General features: G+C 41.5%; 2 long non-coding RNA genes across 2 annotated transcripts in view; one reads left to right on the top strand and one right to left on the bottom strand.

The window, feature by feature from the left end:
- LOC115100322 overlaps positions 1-26,669 on the bottom strand; it is a 54,114-nt gene that overhangs the window by 3,098 nt on the left and 24,347 nt on the right. Inside the window, exon 2 of the long non-coding RNA XR_003859034.1 lies at positions 11,416-11,441. This is a non-coding gene — a long non-coding RNA (uncharacterized LOC115100322). The remainder of the gene's footprint in view (positions 1-11,415; positions 11,442-26,669) is intronic.
- Positions 1-26,669, top strand: part of LOC115100321 — a 139,572-nt gene that overhangs the window by 98,601 nt on the left and 14,302 nt on the right. The window lies entirely within an intron of this gene.

Below are 26,669 nucleotides of genomic sequence, written 5' to 3'. Positions count from 1 at the left end.
TTCAGGTTCTTGAAAATCTTTTTAATGGTGATCAGTTAGGATGATGGGATGTCTCAGGCCTCTTATCTTACTAGAACCTACTGTAATTCATCCACACCTACTTTTGGTTATTACATACAATAAAATAATCCTGAAATAAGATACAAGGTATAGGCACTTATGTTTATTTACAATAATATTTGTATTTTTTAAATCAAAAACTTTCATATTTTACAACTTTGAGAAGGGAAAACATCTACAGATGTTATTACATCCTCTCCGCTCCAACTATATAACCCCTCCATCCCCCTCCCTCTATTCTTCTCTCCCCCCCTGGATTTAGACATATAAGACTTTCTTATGCCATGTATATTTTGTTCTTATGTTTATGTTTAGCCATGTATTTTTTTATCTTATGTTTAAATGTTACTCAAAAAGTTATACAATATGTTACTCAAAAAAGTTCTTTGTTATATGTAATTGCCCACAAGCAAGCTTTTCAACTGTTCTCTGTAAACCGATTTGATTTACATATAATGTAAGAAGATCGGTATATAAAAACCATAAATAAATAAATAAATTAGAAGGAAATATCTATCTTCCAAAAACAATGAATGTTTACCCAATTTCTACATTTATTGCATAGCTACGAAAGTCCCACAGCATTTTTTTGCACAAATGGTTGCTTGAACAATATTTTTAGCTGTGGATTATATTTCATTTCAGGTATTTCAGGGAATGAAAGTCTTGAGAAAAGATGTACTATTTTGCAGCCATGCTAATAAGTTGACTTCTGGGCTTTTTGCATGTTTTTATTCCTGCTGCTTAAATCTTGCCCTAAATATTAACATGTCGACAAAAATTCAGTTTCAACAAGAGAGAAAAATTCAATAATCTCAAAATCAACACATCATTAACATTTAATAATTCTAGGAGTCAAGCAATAATTGTGTTCATTAATAATTGCTGATTTAACCAATTTGTAGGTGTTCTTTATGAAACAGTGAAATGATTCATAAGAAGGGAAGTTTTAAAAGGAAATTCCATGAGATATTATTTTATAACATTTCCTGCCCACTATGGGGTAGATTTTTAAAGGTGTGCACACACGTCCATGTGCTCGCGCTTCCCGGCTTGCACACATGGATGCGCCAATTTTATAACATGCGCATGCCGGTGCGCCAGTGGTATAAGATCTGTGGGCCACACACAGATTTTCTTTTTTCTATTTTTTTTGCTTACTGCTCCATTGGAGCAGAAGCAGCTTGCGTGAGCCGGCCGACTGCCATCGTGCACTTCCCCAGCACAGCGGTATATGGCCGCTGTACTGGCCGCCTCCAGCCCCGCCCCCTAGATGGCCCCTTTTCTTGGGCCCGGCCCTTCTGCACGTAACGGAGGTTACACGCGTGACTGGGCCCCTTTGAAAATGTGCACGGCACGTGTAAGGCGCCTGGCCACACGCATGAACCCCGCTTTATATGCGCTTGGCCCATTTTAAAATTCACCCGAATGTGGATAAAAGTGCCTACATAAGACTTATATGAGCTCACTTTTTCCCATATTCAAGATTGGGATTCTAAAGGATAGGTTATGAGTGGAATTTACCTGCATGCAGAAACGTTATGATTTTAAAAGCATGCGTGTTCATTTTTCACAGAAAAGAAACTGCCTGCACTAATGAGCAGGTGTAATTGTGTAGTGGCAGGTTTCATGAGGTAATTTTCAAAGCAAATTTACACTTACACATTTGTTTTGAAAATTGCTATATCTTATGTGTTTGATAGTCACATATTTATGCAAGGACAGCTACAAAATTACCCTCTACTGTGGGTCCTATCTGTTTCTCCAGAAATAGGGAACTAACAGGGTCATTTATCATTTTGTGTGAGGACCCTAGCATTAAGGTCCTAACATGTGCTTGCATTAAATAGCTCTGTATCAAGCTAGGTAGAGCGTACATTGCACATATCAACTCCTCTTTTACCTTTCATCGCTCAAAATGAAAGAAAATCTTCACTGATGTCAACTTTGCTATTTATACCTCTGACTGTGTATGTAAAACTGTCCTTACAAACCTACCCCACCATGAGTTAAGTGTCCCTGCTTACAGTGGACTAAATAGTAAAGTTACATATTGGTCTTTACAGAGGTTTTCTCTCTCTCTCACACTCCTAAATGAGCATGCAATGCAAAAATTAGCAATGGTGTGATAAATGTATTGCAGCTTGTGGAAATTACCTATGCAATTCAGGAGCAGGAAAATTAGCCTAACCGTGCCCCCTTTCTTATTTTTATCATGGGTGCTATTTCCACTATATTTATAGCATTTTGATAAATCTAGGGGTAAGTCAGTTAGTGCATGCATAAGAATTAAGAGTGGAGGAGATGTACATGCAAGTCAGTTTCTCTACATGCAAGCATCAGCACAGTGAAGGACTTGCAGGCATTATTCCTTGCCAAGTCACTGATGCGTGAAAAGTCTGACTGCATGTTTACACCAAAGTTGCTTTTGGAAATCCAGTGTGCTAACAAAGGGAGTATACCTTTATAAATGTGCTTCTTTTTATTTTTTAATTATCAAAATTTAGAATATTTTAAATGACAAAAGGGCATCAACAAATATAGTTCAAATCCATTGATTGTAAATTTGAGCATACAGTATGCATTTTAACTTATTACAAGTTGATGTTTGTATCTATTACAATGGAATATTCATGATAGGGCTCCTGGAAGACAAAGACAGAGTCAAATGAGGCATCTTTCTTTTTCTCATAACTTGATAGTTTTGACATTGCCTGGGTAATGATTTGAGCAAAAGACTTCACTGCCTAATTTGACTCTGAATGAAGTGGAGTGATTGGGTTATACTTCATTGCCTATAGACCAAATGACATTTCACAGTTTCTGGGTTAAACTTTTGAGAGAGACTTGTTCGTTTGGTGGGTGCCAAGAAAAATTCCTCATACAACAACCAATTTTTAGCTATGTTATTCATGTTGAGCTATGTTATTCATGTTGAGATGCCAGTGGCCCTTCCATTTGCATTCATACTGGGAGTGAAATATGCAAACGTCTTTTAAAGAGGCTGACAAATCATTTTGTCTAATCTGGAAAAATGTAGAAGGCTCAGTTAATCAGTCTGCTGAACTTTATTCTCAGGGCCACTTTTAATTTTGGGGAAGAGGGGCAGTTGCCTCAGTCACTGCATATCAGGGGGTCCATGGTAGGGAAATACAGAGCTCTTCCCCAATGACTTTATTAACTAGTGCCCCAAATCTATCAGAGAACATCCCTCTGCCTCCTGCTCCCAGACCCTCCTCTCCCAGGCATCATGTAGGGAACATGGAAAGGTGAGAGAGTGAATCTGGAGGAGGAAGAGCAAAGAAGAACCTCTGTGCTCCCTAATCCAGCTCCTTCCCTCCCATCTTTCATGCAAAGAAGGGGAGGGGTGAGCCTGGAGTAGACACTGCAGATCAAAGAACTGCCACTCAGATCCCTAATCCACTCCTCCCCCACAATTGTTCTCCTTCCTTCAGAGAACAGGAAGAGAGGGGATGGGTATCCTAGCTGTGCTAAAGGTCCATGGCTTGCCTATTGACTGGTGACAGAGAGAGTGGTCAGACCAGGAGAGCAGCACTGACGTCATCACAATGGCACCAAGGTTCCCCCATAAAATCTGAGCGGCAGCAGCATGCAGAAGGGATTCTTAGGTGCATTAAAGGTCCATGGTTAGCATGTTGACTGGTGAGAGAGAGAGAGAGAGAGAAAGAAAGTGGTGGTACTGGGAGAGCAGTGCCAGTGTAATCACAGTGGCACTGAAGTTCTCCCATAAATTCTGAGTGGCAGGGGACACCAAAGCCATGGGTTAAAGGGGTGTGCCCCTTCTCTCATTTTTTTTTCTCCCAGATGATATGGGTATGAAAAGAAAGGGGGATATTTGCTTCCCATGATGACATTCACTCCAATGAGAGGTCTGATAGATTCCCATTTGACTCATGTTAATCCTGATTGAAACACCTTTGAGGATTCTATGGATGTTCTATTGAGTCCTGAAGATCATAGCCATCTATAATGCCTCATACTCCTTAATAGCATTGGGTGAGAAAGCCTCCGATGTTGAAATGGAGTCCCCAGGGAAATACTGGGAGCTCTACCAATTGGAACCCAAGAGGTATCTGTCCCTCATGGACTTCCACTGAAGGCTTTTTCTTGAAAATTTGTTGACTCATGTTCTTGCTCCTGCTTTGGAAGAAACTTCTAAGGAACACAAGTTGTAATTCCCCAACCAGTTCTTCTGACTCAATCTCAGATTTTGGTAGCACTTTCTTAAAATGTATCTGAGCCAAAAGAAATTTAATTGAGAGGCATTTGGAGAAAATTTCATGATAGAACTTTCATTGTCTCAGTCTATTTTACAGCTTTCACTTTTTTAAGGGCTACCTCTTTTAAAAATAACTGAGATAGATAAAAGAGTTGAAAGCATTGATTCTATTATTTCATCATGTGGCTCTGCTATTTCTTAGCTTCAGTCAACAGAAGTGGCTATAATTAAGGATAATTCAAGTCTTCATTATAAAACTGAGTTGATGGGAAAACTAGTCTAGGTCTAAGAACTGATATCTGGGAGCAGTGTTGCACTCACAATACTCGTCATTGCTAGTACAGGAGTAACAAGATGTTGTGTACTACCAGGAAGAAGACCTGGGTTCAGCTCCCATGGAAGCTTCTGCTCCTTGTGCCAACAGGTGATAAGGATACTGATGAGGCCAGGAATTTTCTGCATCATAGCCACACCAAGGATGGGAGTCTAGATACATGTGTGCCAAGGGATATTTTTTTGCTCAATACATAATTAAGCTCTGGAATTCATTGCCAGAAGATGTGATGAAAGCTATTAGTGTATACACATTTAAAAAAATGTTTGCAAAGTTCCTGGAGGAGAATTAACCGTTATTAAGGCAGAGTTGCAGAAATCCACTGCTTATTCTTGGGATAAGCAGCTTGGAATCTCTCTACCCCTTGGGATCCTGCCAGGTACTGGTGTCTTGGATTGGCCACTGTTGGAAACAGGATACTGGGCTTGATGGACCTTTGGTCTGATCCAGTATGGCAAGTCTTATGTTCTTAACCTAGACATATTATTATTCCAAAAACTTTTGGGTTGTCCAGATTGGAGTTATTTAAGAGATATGCTGTAGAAATGTTACAATTTTCAAAAGAAATTTTTTTTTCCGATTTCCAATTGTTATGATATACCTGGAAATAAAAGCTATTAATATTATGGAGATTTCTCCAAATGTTTCCTCCTTTAGACAACCATGATCTTTCTCAGATACTCCAAAACTTTCAAGATTTGATTGAAATCAGAGGGATGTTAATTATTTCCTTTGTTCTTGAGACAGATAAATAATCTGTGTTTTGTCAGTTCTTTAGATATAAAAATACTTTTTTCTGGTCATAAGAAATAAGAACATAAGAAAATGCCATACTGGGTCAGACCAAGGGTCCATCAAGCCCAGCATCCTGTTTCCAACAGTGGCCAATCCAGGCCATAAGAACCTGGCAAGTACCCAAAAGCTAGGTCTATTCCATGTTACCATTGCTAATGGCAGTGGCTATTCTCTAAGTGAACTTAATAGCAGGTAATGGACTTCTCCTCCAAGAACGTATCCAATCCTTTTCTAAACACAGCTATACTAACTGCACTAACCACATCCTCTGGCAACAAATTCCAGAGTTTAATTGTGCGTGGAGTAAAAAAAATTTCTCCGATTATTTTTATATTGCCCCATGCTAACTTCATGGAGTGCCCCCTAGTCTTTCTATGATCCGAAAGAGTAAATAACCAATTCACATCGACCCATTCTAGACCTCTCATGATTTTAAACATCTCTATCATATCCCCCCTCAGCCGTCTATTCTCCAAGCTGAAAAATCCTAACCTCTTTAGTCTTTCTTCATAGGGAGCTGTCCATTCCCTTATTTGGTCGCCCTTCTCTGTACCTTCTTCATCGCAATTATCTTTTTTGAGATGCGGCGACCAGAATTGTACACAGTATTCAAGGTGCGGTCTCACCATGGAGCGATACAGAGGCATTATGACATTTTCCGTTTCATTCACCATTCCATTTCTAATAATTCCCAACATTCTGTTTGCTTTTTTGACTGCCGCAGCACACTGAACCAACGATTTCAATGTGTTATCCACTATGACGCCTAGATCTCTTTCTTGGGTTGTAGCACCTAATATGGAACCCAACATTGTGTAATTATAGCATGGGTTATTTTTCCCTATATGCATCACCTTGCACTTATCCACATTAAATTTCATCTGCCTTTTGGATGCCCAATTATCCAGTCTCACAAGGTCTTCCTGCAATTTATCACAATCTGCTTGTGATTTAACTACTCTGAACAATTTTGTGTCATCTGCAAATTTGATTATCTCACTTGTCGTATTTCTTTCCAGATCATTTATAAATATATTAAAAAGTAAGGGTCCCAATACAGATCCCTGAGGCACTCCACTGTCCACTCCCTTCCACTGAGAAAATTGTCCATTTAATCCTACTCTCTGTTTCCTGTCTTTTAGCCAGTTTGCAATCCACAAAAGGACATCACCACCTATCCCATGACTTTTACTTTTCCTAGAAGCCTCTCATGGGGAACTTTGTCAAACGCCTTCTGAAAAATCCAGTATACTATATCTACCGGTTCACCTTTAACCATGTTTATTAACTCCTTCAAAAAAGTGAAGCAGATTGTGAGGCAAGACTTGCCTTGGGTAAAGCCATGCTGAACTTGTTCCATTAAACCATGTCTTTCTATATGTTCTGTGATTTTGATGTTTAGAACACTTTCCAATATTTTTCCTGGCACTGAAGTCAGGCTAACCGGTCTGTAGTTACCCGGATCACCCCTGGAACCCTTTTTAAATATCGGGGTTACATTTGCTATCATCCAGTCTTCAGGTACAATGGATGATTTTAATGATAGGTTACAAATTTTTACTAATAGGTCTGAAATTTCATTCTTTAGTTCCTTCAGAACTCTGGGGTATATACCATCCGGTCCAGGTGATTTACTACTCTTCAGTTTGTCAATCAGGCCTACCACATCTTCTAGGTTCACCGTGATTTGATTCAGTCCATCTTAATCATTACCCATGAAAACCTTATCCATTACGGGTATCTCCCCAAATCCTCTTCAGTAAACACCAAAGCAAAGAAATCATGTAATCTTTCCGTGATGGCCTCATCTTCTCTAAGTGCCCCTTTAACCCCGATCATCTTAACAGTCCAACTGACTCCCTCATAGGCTTTCTGCTTCGGATATATTTAAAAAGTTTTTACTGTGAGTTTTTGCCTCTACAGCCAACTTATTTTCAATTCTCTCTTAGCCTGTCTTATCAATGTCTTACATTTAACTTGCCAACATTTATGCTTATCCTACTTCTTCTGTTGGTTCCTTCTTCCAATTTTGAGTGAAGATCTTTGGCTAAAATTAGCTTCTTTCACCTCCCCTTTTAACCATGCCGGAAATCGTTTTGCCTTCTTTCCACCTTTCTTAATGTGTGGAATATATCTAGACTGTGCTTCTAGAATGGTATTTTTTAACAATGACCATGCCTCTTGGACATTTTTTACTTTGTAGCTGCTCCTTTCATTTTTTTTAACAATTTTTCTTATTTTATCAAAGTTTCCCTTTTGAAAGTTTTAGCACGAGAGCCTTGGATTTGCACACTGTTCCTCTTCCAGTCATTACATCAAATTTGATCATTTTATGATCACTATTGCCAAGCGGCCCCACCACCATTACCTCTCTCACCAAGTCCTGTGCTCCACTGAGAATTAGATATAAAATTGTTCCCTCTCTATCAGTTCCTGAACCAATTGCTCCATAAAGCTATCATTTATTTCATCCATGAACGTTATCTCTCTAGCGTGACTGATGATATATATTTACCCAGTCAATATTGGGGTAATTGAAGTCTTCCATTTTAATGCACTACCAATTTGGTAGCTTCCCTAATTTCTCTTACCATTTCACTGTCCATCTCACCATCTTGACCAGGTGGACGGTAGTATACCCCTATCACTATAGTCTTCCCCGACACACAAGGGATTTCTACCCATAAAGATTCAATTTTGTATTTAGTCTCATGCAGGATGTTTATCCTGTTATACTCTATGCCATCCTGGACAGAGAGGAGCACCTCCCGGGTGCTCCTCTCTGTCATTGCGATATAATTTGTACCCCGGTATAGCACAGTCCCATTGGTTGTCCTCCTTCCACCATGTCTCTGAGATGTCAATTAAGTCTGTCATCATTCACTGCTATACATTCTAATTCTCATCTTACTTCTTAGACTTCTGGCATTGGCATACAGACATTTCAAAGTTTGTTTTTTGTTTGTATTTTCATTCTGCTTTTTAATTGATAGGTATAAGTTAGAATTTTTAGCTCAGGTGAGTTTTTAGTCAGAAAACCCAGTTGTTATCTGGACATTTCCAGATACAACTGGGTTTTTAGTCAGAAAACCCAGTTGTATCTGGATATTTCCAGGTAACCTAGGAGAGAAGGAATCTTTTTCTTCAACTTAAACCATGGGTTTTACAAATCAGGACTATATTCCTGAGGTTTCCCTGCAATTGTGAGATTGTCTACAGTAAGAACAAATTTATTTTTGTGGACTCCTCTCACATGATAACCTTTTTAGATGACAAGGAGCAGGTTAATTGAGAACGTTTGGATAGGTGATATCACAAGGACATTATTCAGATCTTATTACTTTGTTTGACCTTTGATTCATCATTTTGCTATAAATTTCACAGAAAGAGCACCACATAAAAGTGGGATGTGATTATGCACCACACACTCTTTTACTACAATGTGCATTAAGTTTATTATACCTGTAAATATTTTTACTTTTCAGTGTGTGAAGTGCCTAGATAGGCATTTCTATGGGTTTTTTTTTAGATAGAGAGAGAGAGAGCCTCTAAGATGGCACACACATCTGTTTATATCACTGTAAGAGGGTCAACTAGTAATTCCAGGTGAGGTTTGGAGGTAGCCTAGGGTTTAGGGGGGCAGTTTTACATGCACAGTCCAGACGTTATGAACAGCACAGTACACATCAGTGAAGATTTGATGTGATATTCTGGAATGAGGAAAGGTACACAAAGGCTATTTGGTGAAAGTTGGGGCAACATTCAACCAAATGGGAAAGTGCATAACCAAGTTTAGAAAAAAATTTAAATTAACTGCTAGCTGGGGTGGTCCTTTTTAGGTGCACAAGTGCCAGATTTTGTATAACCTATGCATGTGCGTACATTTGTGCGCGCAACCAGGCACGCACAAATCTACGCCCCGGACATACGCGTGTCACCGAGCCTATGCAAAATAGGCTCGGCGTGCACAGAGCGGGTTTTTGGGGTTACGTGTGTAACCCTTTGAAAATCTGCCCCAAGAGTGTTGGTTGCCCTTGAATGGAGAAGATGTTGCTGGACTATAACTGGCTCTGAGAAGAGAGAGTTTCTTGAGTTCATTCTGCAATGGCCCAAGGCTGGGGAAGGTGGAAAGTGGGGAGAGGGGACTGAAGGCAAGGGTCAGCAGTGTGAATGAGAGACAGCAGATGACAGACTGGTTGATAAGGTAGTGAGGAATTGTTTCATTGTTTCCTGCCACCATATTGAGGATAGGGGATGTGTGGCAGTGAGGTCAGTGGCCACAACAAACCTGGAATTTTCAGGTTGCAATGAAGCTGAAGCTACTACCACAAGAAGAGTGACAGAGAAACAGCAAGCAGCAACCTCATCTTCCACTGTTTTGGTCTGGTTCCAGGGGCCAGTTTAATGGTCCTGAGACATAATTAGAAATTCTGGTGTCATTGCATGTTTTACATTTAAATACCTTCTGCCGGAAATAAGTGCAGGCAGGAAGGTTCCAGACAAAGATAGAAACTAAAAAAAGGAGGCACAATTTCAGTATGAGATGCACTGTGTGAAACTCAAGGCAGCTGGCATGAGCCTGGGAATGTTTTGTGGTGACAATTGGGAGTAGACAGTTGGGACTGAGAGGGAATGGGGCAAGGCAACTTGAAGCGAACTCAGGTTTCTTTTAATGAAAAAGAAAAGAAAACAAGCAGTGCAAGTCACTCAGTAGGTCATAGAAGTTACAAAAGAAGTCGTGTGAGATCCTATAGTTTGAAATATGACTACAGACACTGAAAACAAAAAAAAAAAATGCATTTTAATAAGTATCTCTTGATTATGAAACAAAAATCCTATACAAAAAGAGAAGGAAAACAGTTTGAAGTAAAAGAAATGTAGTTAAAAAAAATGAAGAATGATGCATGTAATAGTTAAATCTGCTCTAATTTAAAGAAATAATTGAGTAGAAAGTGGCAGTGCCAGGGTTTAAATATAAAAAGGTTATTGTGAGATTGAACCTGCCACTTAAGTTTGTTTTGAACAGAACTGACAGGGAGCCGAATGTTCAGCTGGTGAGTCACAGGACAGATGAAAAAGCTGGCAAATTGGCAAAGCACTTTTGTGACCACCTCTGGAGGACTTTTGAGAGAGAGAGAAACACTGCCTGACTGACTATCTACAAAGCCCTTATAGTAGTTAGCTATTTATGCTACTATAGGAGGCCCACTTAGTAACTTGAGGTGAGGTTTAGGTATTAGTGTAGGGGTTAGGGGACACGTTGACATTCAGAGTGAGACGTACGAACAGAGCAGTGCACTCTTGTGAAGATTTGATGTCCTTCGGAGTGAGGAAACTGACACAATGATGACATTTGCACCATGTTCTCCAAAGCATAGCTTGATGGGACCCTCTACCTGGGTAACATCAAGCTAGGTTGAGAGAACATTGCACAAATCTCATCTTTGGGAGAGTTTCCTCACTCCGAAGGACATCAAATCTTCACAAGAGTGCACTGTTCTGCTCTTTCATCTGACTCTGCATGTAAATGTTGCCCCTAACCCCTACACTACTACCTAAACCTCATCTCGAGTTACTAGGTGGGCCTCCTATAGTAGCATAAATAGCTGCTTACTATGGTGCCACCCCAGAGTCTCTCTCTCTCTTTTACTCCATCTCAGGCCCTTCCCCAGCCTAAAAATCACAAATTGCATTATGGGTACATCGCACAACTTAGCGCAGTTGAAAAAGGTGTAGTTATGGCTTTGTGAAGCCAGCCCAGTTTTACAGAATTTCCTCCCCAATCCCTCCCCTTTGAAAAATTTGGATTGCACCATGCATTATGGTGCTTATCGCATATGTTAAGGCATTTTCCACATGCGAAAAAAGCCAGCACGCGATTTGATAAATGACCCTGTATGTTTGGAGAGAAACCCCTAATAAAGGTAAAAGAAGAAGAAATTGTATTTAATAAAAGTCTGAAGAAACTGAACGTGAATATTTTTACCTGTTGAATGTTCCTGAGAATATTACCTGAAAAGAAAAATAAAATATTATTAAATTTAAGTACTGATTACCACAATTTTAGGGTTGTATCGGTGAGGTTTTATTTTTATTTTATTTTAATTCAATTTCTTATTTTATTACAACTATACACTTTGAATTAAATTTAAAATGTGTCTCTTATGAGTCTGCCTCTCTCCTCTAGCCCTGGGGAAACTGATTGTGAATGTAAATGAGGAGCTTTCTTGTATGGATCTTTTCACTTACAGAACATGGGAGCCCCATGGGAAATAGAATGAACCTATCCTAAGGAACTGAATAAGAGGATTGCCAAACGATTGGCATTTTTTGACACCAAATAAGGGGAAACATTTTTGATAGCTTATTTCTGTGGAAAGATGATGGATTGCACTTATTTAATCCTTTTAAATGAGTGAGAGAGTGATTTGTCCCTATTACAGTTTCCTGGCTCAGTGAGCTCTGCTTCTTGCCCACTTTCCTGATGACCACTAATGTGAGCTATGAAAGATTCCCATCGTTCAGAAAGTAACCATAAAACTAAAACCTGATTTTAAGCATAAATTACTGATCTTTATAATAAAGTATGATCACGGATTCATTACATTTTGAAAACGGTGCTGTGTCCATTGCATCCTTCATGCAGGAAACCAGTTTCCACACACAGGACTAGTGACCAGGAACAAATGTTGGCCAAAGTTCAGTCACTGAAAGCAACAGTCTGTTCTGTGCTGCCTTTTCCTCTGGTTGCCATGGAAGCGGCCAGCAGCCACTTTCAGCCCATACTGTGCCATTTTAATTCTCCATTCAGTATAAATACTAGCAGCTTCTATTTCTTCTTTATACAAAGTGAAGGTTACCCAAGGTTTACTTTATATTAATAAAATATCATGTAATCAGCCATGCTCAAACTATGGAGCTAATGCAAGAAAGTTTAACATGCAGAGTAAGAGCCTCAACTGTGACAGGTACAACTTGCCACCCATCTGCCCCCACCCTGGGATGTACATGGCAGCAGCAGCAGCAGCAAGTCAATTACATACAGCAGTGCAATCATTGGGTATAAATAAAAACTCCATCTAACCTCCCAAATACCCACAGGGTTACCATGTCCATGTCTACTGCATTTCATTTCATATCACTCAGCAAGCATTATGACATGCATTGCATCAGCATCATGCCACTTCAGGGTTGGCTGTAGAAGCCTGGCCCCTCTACACATTTCTCGGTCTGGGAACGCTGGACCACCAAAGCCTTGCCCCTTGCACTGTGCTGCAATTGGATCATTGATTATTGAGTAAACATTGTCTGCATTGCAATGGTATCCTGGTCTGTAAAGAGCAGGATCCACTTGAGTATGCAACATAATTCTTTGGGTGGTGATCAGGCCAGTCATTGACTTGCAGGCAATTCATCTCCGCTCTCCCCACCCAAGCGATGTTAACAAAGAAATGTCAGTTACTTTTGTATTCCTTGTCAAATCAGCTACTAAATCAATACTTCCTGTGAACCTTTGGACATGATCAAGAAGAGGATGGTGGGTGGGCCAGCTCACAAAAATGTTGCATTTGGCCAACTGCCCCCCAGCCCTCCCTGCCTAACTAAACCTACATTAGTAACCCCCTGCCTATGGCCCTCTCTTACCATTTGAAGGCTGGGCGCCTCCCTACTCCATATGGGGGATATGTCGGCTCCTTTTGTGTACACTAAAATAATGCCCTATGCAATAAAGCCTTAACTTGCACATCAGGAAGTCCTCCATCACATTAACATGTAAACAGAAAAATTAGTATTTAGTAGCATGTAAATGAAGAATCATCAGAGGCAAATGCAAAAATATAACACTTGCTTTGGAGGATGTGCTAAATTTGCACCATACAGGTTGCGGCCTTAGACATCTGCCACTAGTGTGCCAGCAAGGGATTTTCACGTTTGGTGCTTTTTTCTTAGGGAGGCAAAACCTTTTCTTCTAACACCCTCTGCCATTACCACTTCATCCCATTCTCTGTAGCATGGTGGACATTTGACACATTCATTACGAATTCACACCGCCCCCTGTCCAGTGTCCACTGACCTCAGAAAAGGGTTTGTCTTTTTACAAGTAGAGCATTAGTGTGTGTAATCCTTTTTTTTCATATACACACACACACACACACACACACACAAGGGTGGACATTGTATGGCACAAGCACACATGGGCAGAGACCTAATTGCACACACTTTCTTGTTCAAAAAAGTGCCATGCTGTTGCACAACCAGGACATATTTATTGTCAGCACCAACAGGGTTCAAACTCTCAGTGCCAGAGATTGCAGACCAGTATTCTTCCAATGAGCTGAAGAGGCTGCTGTTGGTAGACAGGCAGTAGTCAGGGAAGGTGGCAGACAAGAGGCAAGAAAGTCCAGGCAATGTTAGATTCCAGGCAATGATAAAGGCACAGGTGAGCAATCTGAGGAGAGATTGGGTAGGAGCTGGCAGGGGAAGGCAGGGCAGAGGCAAGGCAAATTGGAATGAGACAAAGAATGCTGGAATAAAGCAAGGCAGGAATATCAACATGCACTGCAAGGCACGAGGACCTGTTGCTGAGGTGCTGGCTGGGAACATGGCTCAGGTTGAAATACCCAGCCAGTGCTGACATCATCAAAGGGCAACACACCTGGTTTTCTGCCATGGGGCCTTCTTAAAGTACACAGCGGCATGCACATGTGCCTAGGGAGTAGCATGCTGGAGTGAGGCAGTTGGTGTCTGAGGACCATGATAGAGACAGGAACAGATAAAAACAGGATGGTAGATGAGTAGAAATAGAAGACAGAATCAGAAGCGATGATAACATCATGGCAAAGGAATCCCAGAAAGACCTGTTGAGGAGGTGCTGGCTGGTTACACTGAGCTCCTTATACAGTATCTTAAGGCAGTGATGATGTCATCAACCAGCACCACAGGACGTCCTGCCTGCAGGGCCTATAAGGCTCAGGGATTGTGGTCTGCCTCCTAGTCAGAGCCACTGGATGCCACAAATTGCAGGGAGGTACATTGGAAGAGCCAGTGGCCAAAGGCACCACTGGGGAGGTACAGAACATTAAAATACCACTCCTCTTAAGCTCCTCCCCCAGGGCTGGCTATCCTAGGCTTGTGGGGAAAAAGCCAATGGAATCTCTTGACCAACTTTGGAGCATTAAGATTAGTTGCTGGTTTCCATAAACTCTCATCAGACCTGTAACCTTTAAAATCAATGAAGTAATATATTCTGCATCTCACTATCTTGGATTTACAATGTCTTTAATTTCAAATTTGGTGTCTGTGTCAAAAGCAACAGTGGAAGGTGTCAGAATCTTTCACACAACTTTGTCAAAGATTAATGGTTTAAAAGGATACATGGAACAAGTTGTGGATGCGGAGAGATGGAAGCAGCTTGAGCCGACTAAGTCGCTGCAGAACTTCATAAGGCCACATGAATTTGGGTGCAAATTTGATGGACGGCATCTTGAGTTTAACCTTGGTATTCAGCCAGACATTGCCACCAGGGGAGAACTGTGGGGTTCATCAGTGTTTCTTGTTGGCACTCTTTTTTGTAGTGCTCAGTAGCTTTTTTTTAAGGAGCACCTCAATCTTTTATCAGTTGTTTTGCCGACTTAGGGATAGCTGTTCTTCTAGTAAAGTTCCTATATAAAATAAATGACTGCTTCATGGAACAACTGGTGCAAGTGTAGAGAGACATCACATGTTTTACCACTGAAATCAGCAAATATGAATCATAATAACTAATAAACATGCAGTTAATACTGACAGGCACTGTCTCAAAGGAAAAAGAAAATACCTTCCCCTGATACATTTAACTAGATCTGCCTGTTTAAATAAACAAGAAGACAGAAGGACTATACCAGCTAAATCCCAAAGTAGGAGTCATGGATCGGCCAAGATTCCAGAGGTCAGAAGGACCCCCCACCTTGAAAGAAGGGAGGGCAGTCCGAGACGGAGAAAAAACATTCTGGCATAACAGCTTGGTACAGTCATGGCAGGTCTTCCCTCAAAGAAATGGGGAGCAGAAAAAGATCTGCAATGAGACAGACCCCCCTCCCCCCCAAGACTGGGGAAGGGGGAAAAGACCTGCAATGTGCCAAAGACCCTCTACCCATCATGAGATTATGCATGAGCGTATGCATATTTATCCACTGGAAAGTATAAGACAGGGGACAAATAAGGAGAAAAAGGAGCAAACCCTGAGAGTGACCCAGAAAGGAAGAGCAAAAGGGGAGTCTGAAGAAGCCAAGAACTCCCTCCTATCAAGGAGGGAGAAGACTAGGTGGGGCCAGGAGACCAGAGAGTGGAGGCATCCTAACGAGAGATGGTGGTGAGAAGTCTGAGGTGATGGGAAGCCGAGAGCAGCTCTGCCTCTATGGGAAGGGACCCAGAAGCAAGTCCCAAACAAATGGTAGCTGTGCAAGAACCCATCCCAGAGTCATCTCCTTGCCTGCCCACATTCTCCAGCTCTCCAGACGGAGTTTGTGTCAGAAGTATACAGGGGAGATTGTCTGAAGTGTGGACCAGAGATAAGTAATTAACCATAAGTATTAATATATTAAACAGGATACGTTTTATGACATGTGTGAACTCACCCATGGTAAACTGGTGCTCAGTAGTCAGGATGTTAGACACATGTATTATCTTCTAAATGCTAAATCCTGCTAATTCTGATAAATGAAAGTCTATTTCTGAGGAGAATACATTTTTTTCCAGAGCTTAAAATTGTGAAGTAAGTTAAGAGGGCAACTTAGTGTCCTGTAGCATAAGAACATAAACAATTGCCATGCTGGGTCAGACCAAGGGTCCATCAAGCCCAGCATCCTGTTTCCAACAGAGGCCAAACCAGGCCACAAGAACCTGGCAATTACCCAAACACTAAGAAGATCCCATGCTACTGATGCAATTAATAGCAGTGGCTATTCCCTAAGTAAACTTGTTTAATAGCCGTTAATGGACTTCTCCTCCAAGAACTTTGCCAAATCTTTTTTTAACCCAGCTACACTAACTGCACTAACCACATCTTCTGGCAACAAATTCCAGAGATTTATTGTGCGTTGAGTGAAAAAGAATTTTCTCCAATTAGTCTTAAATGTGCTACTTTCTAATGTCATGGAATGCCCCCTAGTCCTTCTATTATTCGAAAGTGCAAATAACCACTTCACACCTACTCGTTCAAGACCTCTCATGATCTTAAAGACCTCTATCATATCCCCCCTCAGTCGTCTCTTCTCCAAGCTGAACAGCCCTAACCTCCACAGCCTTTCCTCATAGGGGAGCTGTTCCATCCCCTTTATCATTTTGGTTGCCCTTCTCTGTACCTTTCCATCGCAACTATATCTTTTTTGAGATGCAGTGACCAGAATTGTACACAGTATTCAAGGTGTGGCCTCACCATGGAGCAATATAGAGGCATTATGACATTTTCCATTTTATTAACCATTCCTTTCCTAATAATTCCTAACATTCTGTTTGCTTTTTGACTGCTGCAGCACACTGAGCCGATGACTTTAAAGTATTATCCACTATGATGCCTAGATCTTTTTTCCTGGGTGGTAGCTCCTAATATGGAACCTAACATGTAACTAAAGCAAGGGTTATTTTTCCCTATATGCAACACCGTGCACTTGTCCACATTAAATTTCATCTGCCATGTGGATGCCCAATCTTCCAGTCTTGCAAAGTCCTCCTGTAATGTATCACAATCCGCTTGTGATTTAACTACTCTGAATAATTTTGTATCATCTGCATATTTGATAACCTCACTCATCTTATTCCTTTCCAGATCATTTATATATATATTGAAAAGCACCGGTCCAAGTACAGATCCCTGAGTAACTCCACAGTTTACCCTTTTCCACTGAGAAAATTGACCATTTAATCCTACTTTCTGTTTCCTGTCTTTTAACCAGTTTGTAATCCACGAAAGGACATTGCCTCCTATCCATGACTTTTTAGTTTTCTTAGAAGCCTCTCATGAGGGACTTTGTCAAACGCCTTATGAAAATCCAAATACACTACATCTACCAGTTCACCTTTATCTACATGTTTATTAACCCCTTCAAAAAATGAAGCAGATTTGTTAGGAAATAGACTTCCCTTGGGTAAATCCATGTTGACTGTATTCCATTAAACCATATTTTTCTATATGCTCTACGATTTTGATCTTGAGAATAGTTTCCACTATTTTTTTCCCGGCACTGAAGTCAGGCTCACTGGTCTATAGTTACCCGGATCGCCCCTGGAGCCTTTTTTAAATATTGAGGTTACATTATCCACCCTCCAGTCTTCAGGTACCATGGATGATTTTAATGATAGGTTACAAATAGATCAACTAATAACTAATAGATCAAACATTTTATTTTTTAGTTCCTTCAGTACCCTAGGAAGCATACCATCCAGTCCAGGTGATTTGCTACTCTTCAGTTTGTCAATATGGCCTAATACATCTTCCAGGTTCATAGTGATTTCATTCAGTTCGTCTGACTCATTGCCCCTGAAAACCATCTCTGAAACTGGTATCTCCTCAAGATCCTTATTAGTAAACACGGAAGCAAAAATTTAATTTAGTCTTTCTGCAATGGCCTTATCTTCCCTAAGAGCCCCTTTAACCCCTTGTTCATCTAATGGTCCAACTAACTCCCTCACAGGTTTCTTGCTTCAGATATATTTTAAAATTTTTATTATGAGTTTTTGCCTCTATGGCCAACTTCATTTCAAATTCTCTCTTTGACTGTCTTATCAATGTTTTATACTTAACTTGACAATGCTTATGTTTTATCCTATTTTCTTCAGATGGATCCTTCTTCCAATTTTTGAAGGATGCTTTTTTGGCTAAAATAGCCTCTTTCATCTCACCTTTTAACCATGACTGTAATCATTTTGCCTGCCTTCCACATTTCTTAATGTGCGGTATACATAAGGACTGCACCTCTAGGATTGTATTTTTAAACAATGTCCATGCTTGTTGAACATTTTTAACCTTTGCAGCTGAACCTTTCAGTTCTTTTCTAGCTATTTTCCTCATTTTATCAAAGTTTTCCTTTTGAAAATTTAGTGTTAGAGCTTCAGATTTATGTATTTTCCCCCTTCCAGTTATTAGTTTAAATTTGATCATGTTATTATCACTATTGCCAAGTGGCCCCACCACCGTTACATCTCTCACCAAATCCTGCGTTCCACTAAGAATTAAATCTAAAATAGCTCCCTCTTGTTTGTTCCTGAACCAATTGCTGCATGAAGAAGTCATTTATTATATCCAGGAACCTTATGTCACTAGCAAGTCCTGATGTTACATTTACCCAGTCAGTATTGGGGTAATTGAAATCTAGTAATCAAAAGATGGGAACACAACTATCAATATTATAAATTGCCTCCATGAAGGTGTCAGCAAGCCAGTCGCTGTGTTTACAATCAAAACCAGCCAGTCTTCTCCATCATCCACCTTCACACAAATTTATTTCAAAAATACTTTTTAATGAGTTTTTTGTATATTTTTTATTTTTTATATAAAAATCCCAATCCAGGAATTTTCAGCTCTTCAAAAAAGCTTTTCACAATGAGGTCAATGAGTAAGAAAACCTACTCACAGCTGAAAGTCACCTAAAAGCGTAATCACTTTCTTTACTATTTTTATCATAATTAAGTATTAATTTAAGAGAGCCAGTATAAAACGTATATGATTATCCAATGAATCATATAAATGCAAGTTCCAATCCACTTCCATATAGAATAGATTTTTGAAACAAGTAACCAAAAAACTGATTGGCACCCCACTAGATAAATGTACAGACCAAACTGATATAGGCAAAGCTGTGTTAGAAGCTATATACCTACCTTTGCTTGTCCAGCTCTGGGCTATTCATATTGTCTGGTTTCATGTACATAGATATGGAGAGTAGGGATGTGCAGCAGGGACAGATTCGTCCCATTCGGTATTCGTATTCATGGGGTGCCAAATCCATTGCATCCGTTCTCCGGGGACCCCGATCCGTTCATTAGTTACGTATGTATTCGTTTCCCAAAAAAAACCCCATCCCAACCCTTTAAATTTAATTAACTACAACCTCCACCTTCCTGACCCCCCAAAAACTTACCAAATGTCCCTGGTGGTCCAGCGGGGGTCCTGGCGTGATCTCCTGCTCTCGGGCTGTCAGCTGCCGGTATTCAACATGGCGCCAATAGCCTTTGCACCCACTATGTCACAGGGGCTACCGGTGCCATTGGTCGGCCCCTGTCACATGGTAGGAGCAATGGACAGCCGGCGCCATCTTGTGCAAATACTGGTGAAGCCTCGAGGCTCTTATGACTGTCTTTTTATATGAATTATTGTGGTTGAGGTTGTATATAGCAGTACTATACCAGATTATAAACATTTCAGAAAGAATAGGGATGACAGAAAGAGAGGAGGACTAGCTGTTTATATTTTTAAAAATAAAACTATCCAAACTAGTGAAAGGCAGGACTTGTGGGGAAGAAAGAGATATTGCAGTTGTATTAGAAAGGGGTGATGACTTCCATCTACACTGGTTTGATTTACAGATCTCCAACAGATGGAAGAACTGGATAGAGATCTGGTTCAGGAAGTCCATTAGATGGTAAAGAGGGGGAAGGTGGTGTTTGTGGATCACAGGATCCTGACTCCATATGAGGGGCTGTCCTCAGTAAAGTGGTGATGGAATTGGGCATGAAGGTATTTCTGGAAGTGGATATTCAAAAGCCATTTAGATGGATAACTGAAAAATTATCCATCTAAATTGCTACCCTGGTGATATTCATCACTGTATGCTGCTGAATAGAGATGTGAATCGTGTCCTTGATCGTCTTAACGATCGATTTCGGCTGGGAGGGGGAGGGAATCGTATTGTTGCCATTTGGGTGTGTAAACTATCGTGAAAATCGTTAAAATCGTGAGCCGACACACTAAAACCCCCTAAAACCCACCCCCGACCCTTTAAATTAAATCCCGCACCCTCCCGAACCCCCCCCCCAAATGCTTTAAATTACCTGGGGATCCAGCGGTGGTCCAGAATGGCGGCGGTCCGGAACGGCCCCCTCAATTGAATCCTGTTGTCTTCAGCCGGCTCCATTTTGCAAAATGGCCGCCGCAAAATGGCGGCGGCCATAGACAAAAACGATTCGACGCAGGAGGTCGTTCCGGACCCCCGCTGGACTTTTGGCAAGTCTTGTGGGGGTCAGGAGGCCCCCCCAAGCTGGCCAAAAGTTTCTGGGAGTCCAGCGGGGTTCAGGAAGCGATTTCTTGCCGCAAATCGTTTTCCGTATGGAAAATGGCGCCGGCAGGAGATCGACTGCAGGAGGTCGTTCAGCGGGGGTCCGGAACGACCTCCTGCGTCGAATCGTTTTTGTCTATGGCCGCCGCCATTTTGCGGCGGCCATTTTGCAAAATGGAGCCGGCTGAAGACAACAGGATTCAATTGAGGGGGCCGTTCCGGACCGCCGCCATTCTGGACCACCGCTGGATCCCCAGGTAATTTAAAGCATTTGGGGGGGGGGGGTTCGGGATGGTGGGGGATTTAATTTAAAGGCTCGGGGGTGGGTTTTAGGGGGTTTTAGTGTGCCGGTTTTCCTGCCCTCCCCCTTCCCCTGATTTACGATTTTTTAACGATAAATCGGGGGAATTGGTATTGTATCGTGGCCCTAACGATTTTTGATGATTTAAAATATATCGGACGATATTTTAAATCGTCAAAAAACGATTCACATCCCTACTGCTGAATTCTAGCCATGTAATGAGTTATGTGACTAGAATTTACCCGCATTAGTCGGAGGCTATCCGGATGTGAGCAGGAGGCATTTCCAGGTGGAGTAGAGTTAACTGCTTAAGCTGTTTAAGATATGCAGCTGTGGTCAGGCCATAGGGCTGTCCTAAAGTTAGCTGGTTAGACATAACTGGCTAGCTTTAAGATAGCTGGGTATATCCAGCTGTGCCATAGCACCACTGAATATTCCCTGCTAATTAGCTGGATGTGTTTATCCATCTAACTAAACACACAAATATATAGGAAATCTTATATATTTGTGTGTTGAGTAAAGATCAGGGGATCTACACTCTCTCTTTTTGTGATTACCATATCCATCTAACTAGCCAAGCTGCATAGCAGCTGAAAATGGACTTCCTAATCTCTGACTGGGTGTCCAGCTGAGCACCAATGATGATTTGATACATTAATCTGAATGATGACAAGACACTCATAAGTCAAAGGTTCCGTATTTCAAAAATACGGACTTTAATAAACTGGAAAAATGCCTGAGGAGAGTGGGAGAATGTAGGTGAAAATTAGGATCAGGGGTTAGGTAAAAAGAAGTAATAGCAATAAATTCTGATGTTAAAAAAGTAACTAAAAACAAGAGAATAAAGAGAATGATTTCCTGTAGTTTTCAAATGAGATGGCTGAGCATTGCCTTAGCAAGGGAGTGGGGACCTTGGCCCCTAGGCACTAAGCTGTAGGTAATGGGTAATGTTCCCTCCAAGATGCACACAGCTTTTAGCCCCCCATGAATACCAGTGGAACCGTGTTGGAGCTCATCGTACCTGAAACAAAGAAGAGACTGGCGGAATATCTGGAAACTTGCACTCCAGGTGCTCCTCCTCCTTCCTGCCAGTGTAGCCCCAGAAGAAAAAAGTTTCTGAAACCACACAAACAGCAAGGAGGAGAAGTGTCTCTCCGCATGCAGAAAAGGTGCATACCTGTGGCAGAGCCAATGTGGATCCCATCTCACAGCGGCTAAATAAGAGGAGTGCCTGTATCAGCACTACCACAGAGCTCATCCTGTGATGACCTACAAAAAGGAGGCCCAGGAGGAGAAGGAGAGTGAGCCTGTGGGAGCTTTGGAGATGCCAGAAGCAGTTCAAATTACCTTGAAAATACTGTTTTTCCTATTGGCGAGGGTAAGGAATTTCTGTGCCCTACCAAATTGAAACTCTTCCTGTCTAACGTCATCACTCGGGGACTATAAGAATGCCCCACCCACGGCGAACAGTCGACGTTGGCACGCGTCGCCCAAGCCGCGCGCGCCTAAGGGGCGTGCGGCTTTGTCTGATAAAGTTGATAATTTACACTTTCAAGTAAGTAAAAATATGTTCTTGAACTCTTTGGCTTACTTTATCTTTCTCATCTGCTCCTTCTCCTCCACCTTGAAGCAGTATTCAACCGGAAAATATCTGAAGGAACTGAAACGTCTCTCAAGTTTAAGTATTGATTGACTGTAAATTAATGTCTCATACCAAGAGGAAAGGGAGACTAAGGGAGATGGTGGCAGCAACTCCCCTGACATCCCAACTCAAGAAAAAATTGAGAAATTCTTCAAAATTACTTCAGGGAAAACTCTCGAGGGAAGCGCTGCAAGTCTTCCAGAGGAGCCTGGGAATGACATGCCTACTTCACCAATATCTTTAAGCCCGGGAGCACTGATAACACCATTTCCTCCCTGTCAGGAACTCCAGCAAGTAAATATAATATCAGTTAGTACCCCAATTGGGCCATTGGAAGAACTTTCCAACTTGTCCCATGTGGTAAGAAAAGATCTTTCCCTGCAGGGAGGTTCGAATTGACAACCCAGTTCACATGTAGGTGTGTTGGAAGCTGGGATGAAAGACTCTACTACATTATCCCCCATAAAGAAGTTGGAGAAACCTTCTGTCATAACATTGGACTCAGTTTGGACAGCAATTATGTCTCTTGAAAGTGCAGTATCAAAATTGACAACTATTACGTTGCAGATGAATAATCGAGTGGAAGTAAATGAGGAAACAGTACAAAAGCATGATGAGAAATTGGTAGAGATAGAACAAAAAGTAACTCCGTTACAAAAAATTCAAGCTAATTTAATTCAGGGGGATAAGGCACAAAGTAGAAACTTAGAAAAACTAGAAAATGAAGCGAGGTAATTAAACCTAAGGGTTAATAATTTTCCATTAATTAGATTTTCCTTGCTACAAGATCAGTTTAAGAAATATATGATAGATGTTTTAAAAATTCCAAGAGAACCTTCTCCTCCCATTTCAAAAATATATTATTTAAAGTCAACCAATTTATTGGAGGAACAAGCATCCTTATTAGATGTATCTCATGTACTAGAGTCTTCAAATGATGAGGCAATAGTAAAAAAAAGGAACTGTTCTTGTCAAATGTGTCTTTCCCTCAGATAGGGACACTGTTTTGGGATTGTTCCTTAGAAATAGAATGAAAACATTTTATGATTACCAAATCTGGATTTTTCCTGATGTTACAAGGGCAATTCAAATTAGACAGAAGCAGTTCCTTAAAATGAAAACAATGGCTGACCAATTAGGAATTCAAATGTTGATTAGATATCCATGTAAATGTTTAATTCGACTTAAAAATAACAGATATGTATATTTCGAGCCAGAAGACTTAAAAGCCTTTTTGGAAGCGAAAAGGATGTTGGGAATAAGTAGAGTCTAGTTGTCTGTTTAGAAAGTAGAGAAGCAATACCTTCGATTATATTTGATGTATTTCCTTAATTTAGCTCTTGTAATGGTGGTTGGATATCTGTTTGATTTCTTGGTAATAGGATATTTATTTTATTTATTTATTTATTAACTTTTATTTACCGACATTCGTGAAGCACATCATGCCGGTTTACAATGAACTCAGGTGGGAGATACAGTATAACAATATGACAATAAAACAGTAAGATATTACTAACGCAAGAGCAAAAACAAAAACAACAAAATACAACAAAATAAACAATAAATGAAACCAAGGAATAGAGATTTGAGGGAGGGTAGGGGAGGGAGGGTAGGCTGAGGGGCAGGGCGAGGGGGGGGAGGGAGGGGAAGGGATAGGAGGTGGGTGGGAAAGGGGGGGGGGAAGGGGGGAGAGGTAAAGTTAACAGAGGTAAAGGGAGAGAATAAAGCAGAAAAGAGGGATACTATGTACAGATGACTAATGTACTGGAATCACTTAACTAAATAGAATTATGGAACAATTGAAACAGGTGGTATTTACTGGGATAAAGTTTCTTCAAAGCAGTGGCGTAGCCACGGGTGGGCCTGGGTGGGCAGCTGCCCACCCAATTTAGACCCAGGCCCACCCAACTGACACCAGAACTGCAAAGCTGTCGCGGGATCCCATCCCCGCGACAGTGAAGAGGAGAACCCATGCTTGGCATGCCATCATGGCACACGTGGGGAAGCGGTCCTACAACCATATGGCCGACCGATCTTCCTGTTTGCGGGGGGAGCGGAAGCGCCGTGCACAGCTTCCACTTCCTCCCCCCAAAGCAGGAAGATCAGCTGCCTCTCCTGCTGCCACTGGCCTCCTGCTATCTTCGGGCCGTATGGCCGACCGATCTTCCTGTTTGGGGGGGGGGGGGGGGGGAGGAGAGCGGAAGCGCCGCGCACAGTTTCCGCTTCCTCCCCCCAGAGCAGGAAGATCAGCTGGCCTCTCCTGCTGCCACTGGCCTCCTGCGTACAGCCGACCGATCTTCCTGTTGGGGGGGGGGGGACGAGCGGAAGCGCCGCGCACAGCTTCCGCTCCCCCCCCCCCCCAGCAGGAAGATCGGTCGGCCATATGACTCGAAGATAGCAGGAGGCCAGTGGCAGCAGGAGAGGCCAACTGATCTTCCTGCTCTGTGGGGAGGAAGCGGAAACTGTGCGCGGCGCTTCCGCTCTCCTCCCCCCCCCCCCAAACAGGAAGATCGGTCGGCCATACGGCCCGAAGATAGCAGGAGGCCAGTGGCAGCAGGAGAGGCCAGCTGATCTTCCTGCTCTGGGGGGAGGAAGCGGAAACTGTGCACAGGCTTGAATGTGTATGTGAGGATGAGAATGGGAGCCTTGTTGTGTGTGTGTGGGTGAAAATCGGACCCTGGGTGTGTATGGGAGTGAGAATGGAGTCTTGAATGTGTGTGGGTGATAATGGAAGCTTGAATATGTGGGTGAGGATGGAAGCTTGAATATGTGGGTGAGGTTGGAAGCTTGAATGTGTGTATATATGGGTGAGGATGGAAGCTTGAATGTGTGTATATATGGGTGAGAATGGGAGCCTGGGTTTGTGTGTGTGGGTGAGAATGGAAGCTTGAATATGTGGGTGAGGATGGAAGCTTGAATATGTGGGTGAGGATGGAAGCTTGAATGTGTATATATATGGGTGAGAATGGGAGCCTGGGTTTGTGTGTGGGGGTGAGAATGGAAGCTTGAATATGTGGGTAAGAATGGGTGCTTGAAAGTGTGTATGTGTGGGTGAGAATGGGAGAATGGTTTTGTGTGTGTGGATGAGAATGGGTGCCTGGATGTGCGTCTGTGTGTGCATAAGAATATAAGCCTGGGGAGGGGTGAGAAAGTGAGAGCTTGTATGTGTGTCTGCAGAGAATGTGAGCTTGGGGGGGGGGAGAGCATATGAGAGTGAGAGCCTGAGTGTGTGAGGGAGTCTGTGAGAGAAAGCATTTATGTATATATGTGTGTGTGTGTGGAAGGGAAGAAGACAGTAGTAGAAAAGACACTGAAGAGGAATTAGGAAATGAGCGACAAGGGAAAAAATGGGAAAGAGAGACCAGGACCAACTGATTAGAAAAATACAAAGATCAGACAACAAAGGTAAAAAAAAAATATATATATATATATATATCTATAGAGAGAGAGAGAGAGAGAGGGAGATGTTAGCAATTTAAATATGTCATCTTTGGGAATGTGCATTCTTATATTTTTGTATTTTGCTCTTTCTTAAGTATTCCACTGTTCAGACATTTTAGTTTCTCAGGCTTTCTATTTTGGCTTTATCTACATGTTTCTGTTTTTAATTTATAGTCTCTTATTTCTATATTAGGTAAGGGTCGGTCTCAGTTTTGCCTGTTTGTGACAGAAATGAGTATTTCTAGCATATAGTTTCTCTGTAGTAGTAGTCCAGCCTGTTCTGTTATTCCCGTAGGTGATGTATTAATGTTATAGGGCCTGGTGTAGTATTTGCATTGCTTTTTCATAAGGTTGCTGTTTGAATCCTGAGAGTCAGTGCTGTGATTGTTTGGCAAGGTTCCAGATGCCTCTTTCTTTGCAAAAGTTTGTTACTTCACAAAATAGCAGTGGAGGATTATTTTTTGCTGAGATTACACCAGAATTTGAATTTTTTTTTCATGTTACTTGTAATGTGAATTGCCCTAGCTCTGCGCTGCACCTGTTCTGATGATTAATTATATTTTATTGTATTTATGAAGATTTCTGGGTTTCTGCAAAGATGGTTC

Source organism: Rhinatrema bivittatum, chromosome 10 (assembly GCF_901001135.1).
Source record: "Rhinatrema bivittatum chromosome 10, aRhiBiv1.1, whole genome shotgun sequence".
In the NCBI taxonomy this organism is placed as follows: Eukaryota; Metazoa; Chordata; class Amphibia; order Gymnophiona; family Rhinatrematidae; genus Rhinatrema; species Rhinatrema bivittatum.
This window is presented reverse-complemented; position numbering and strand designations above follow the sequence as displayed.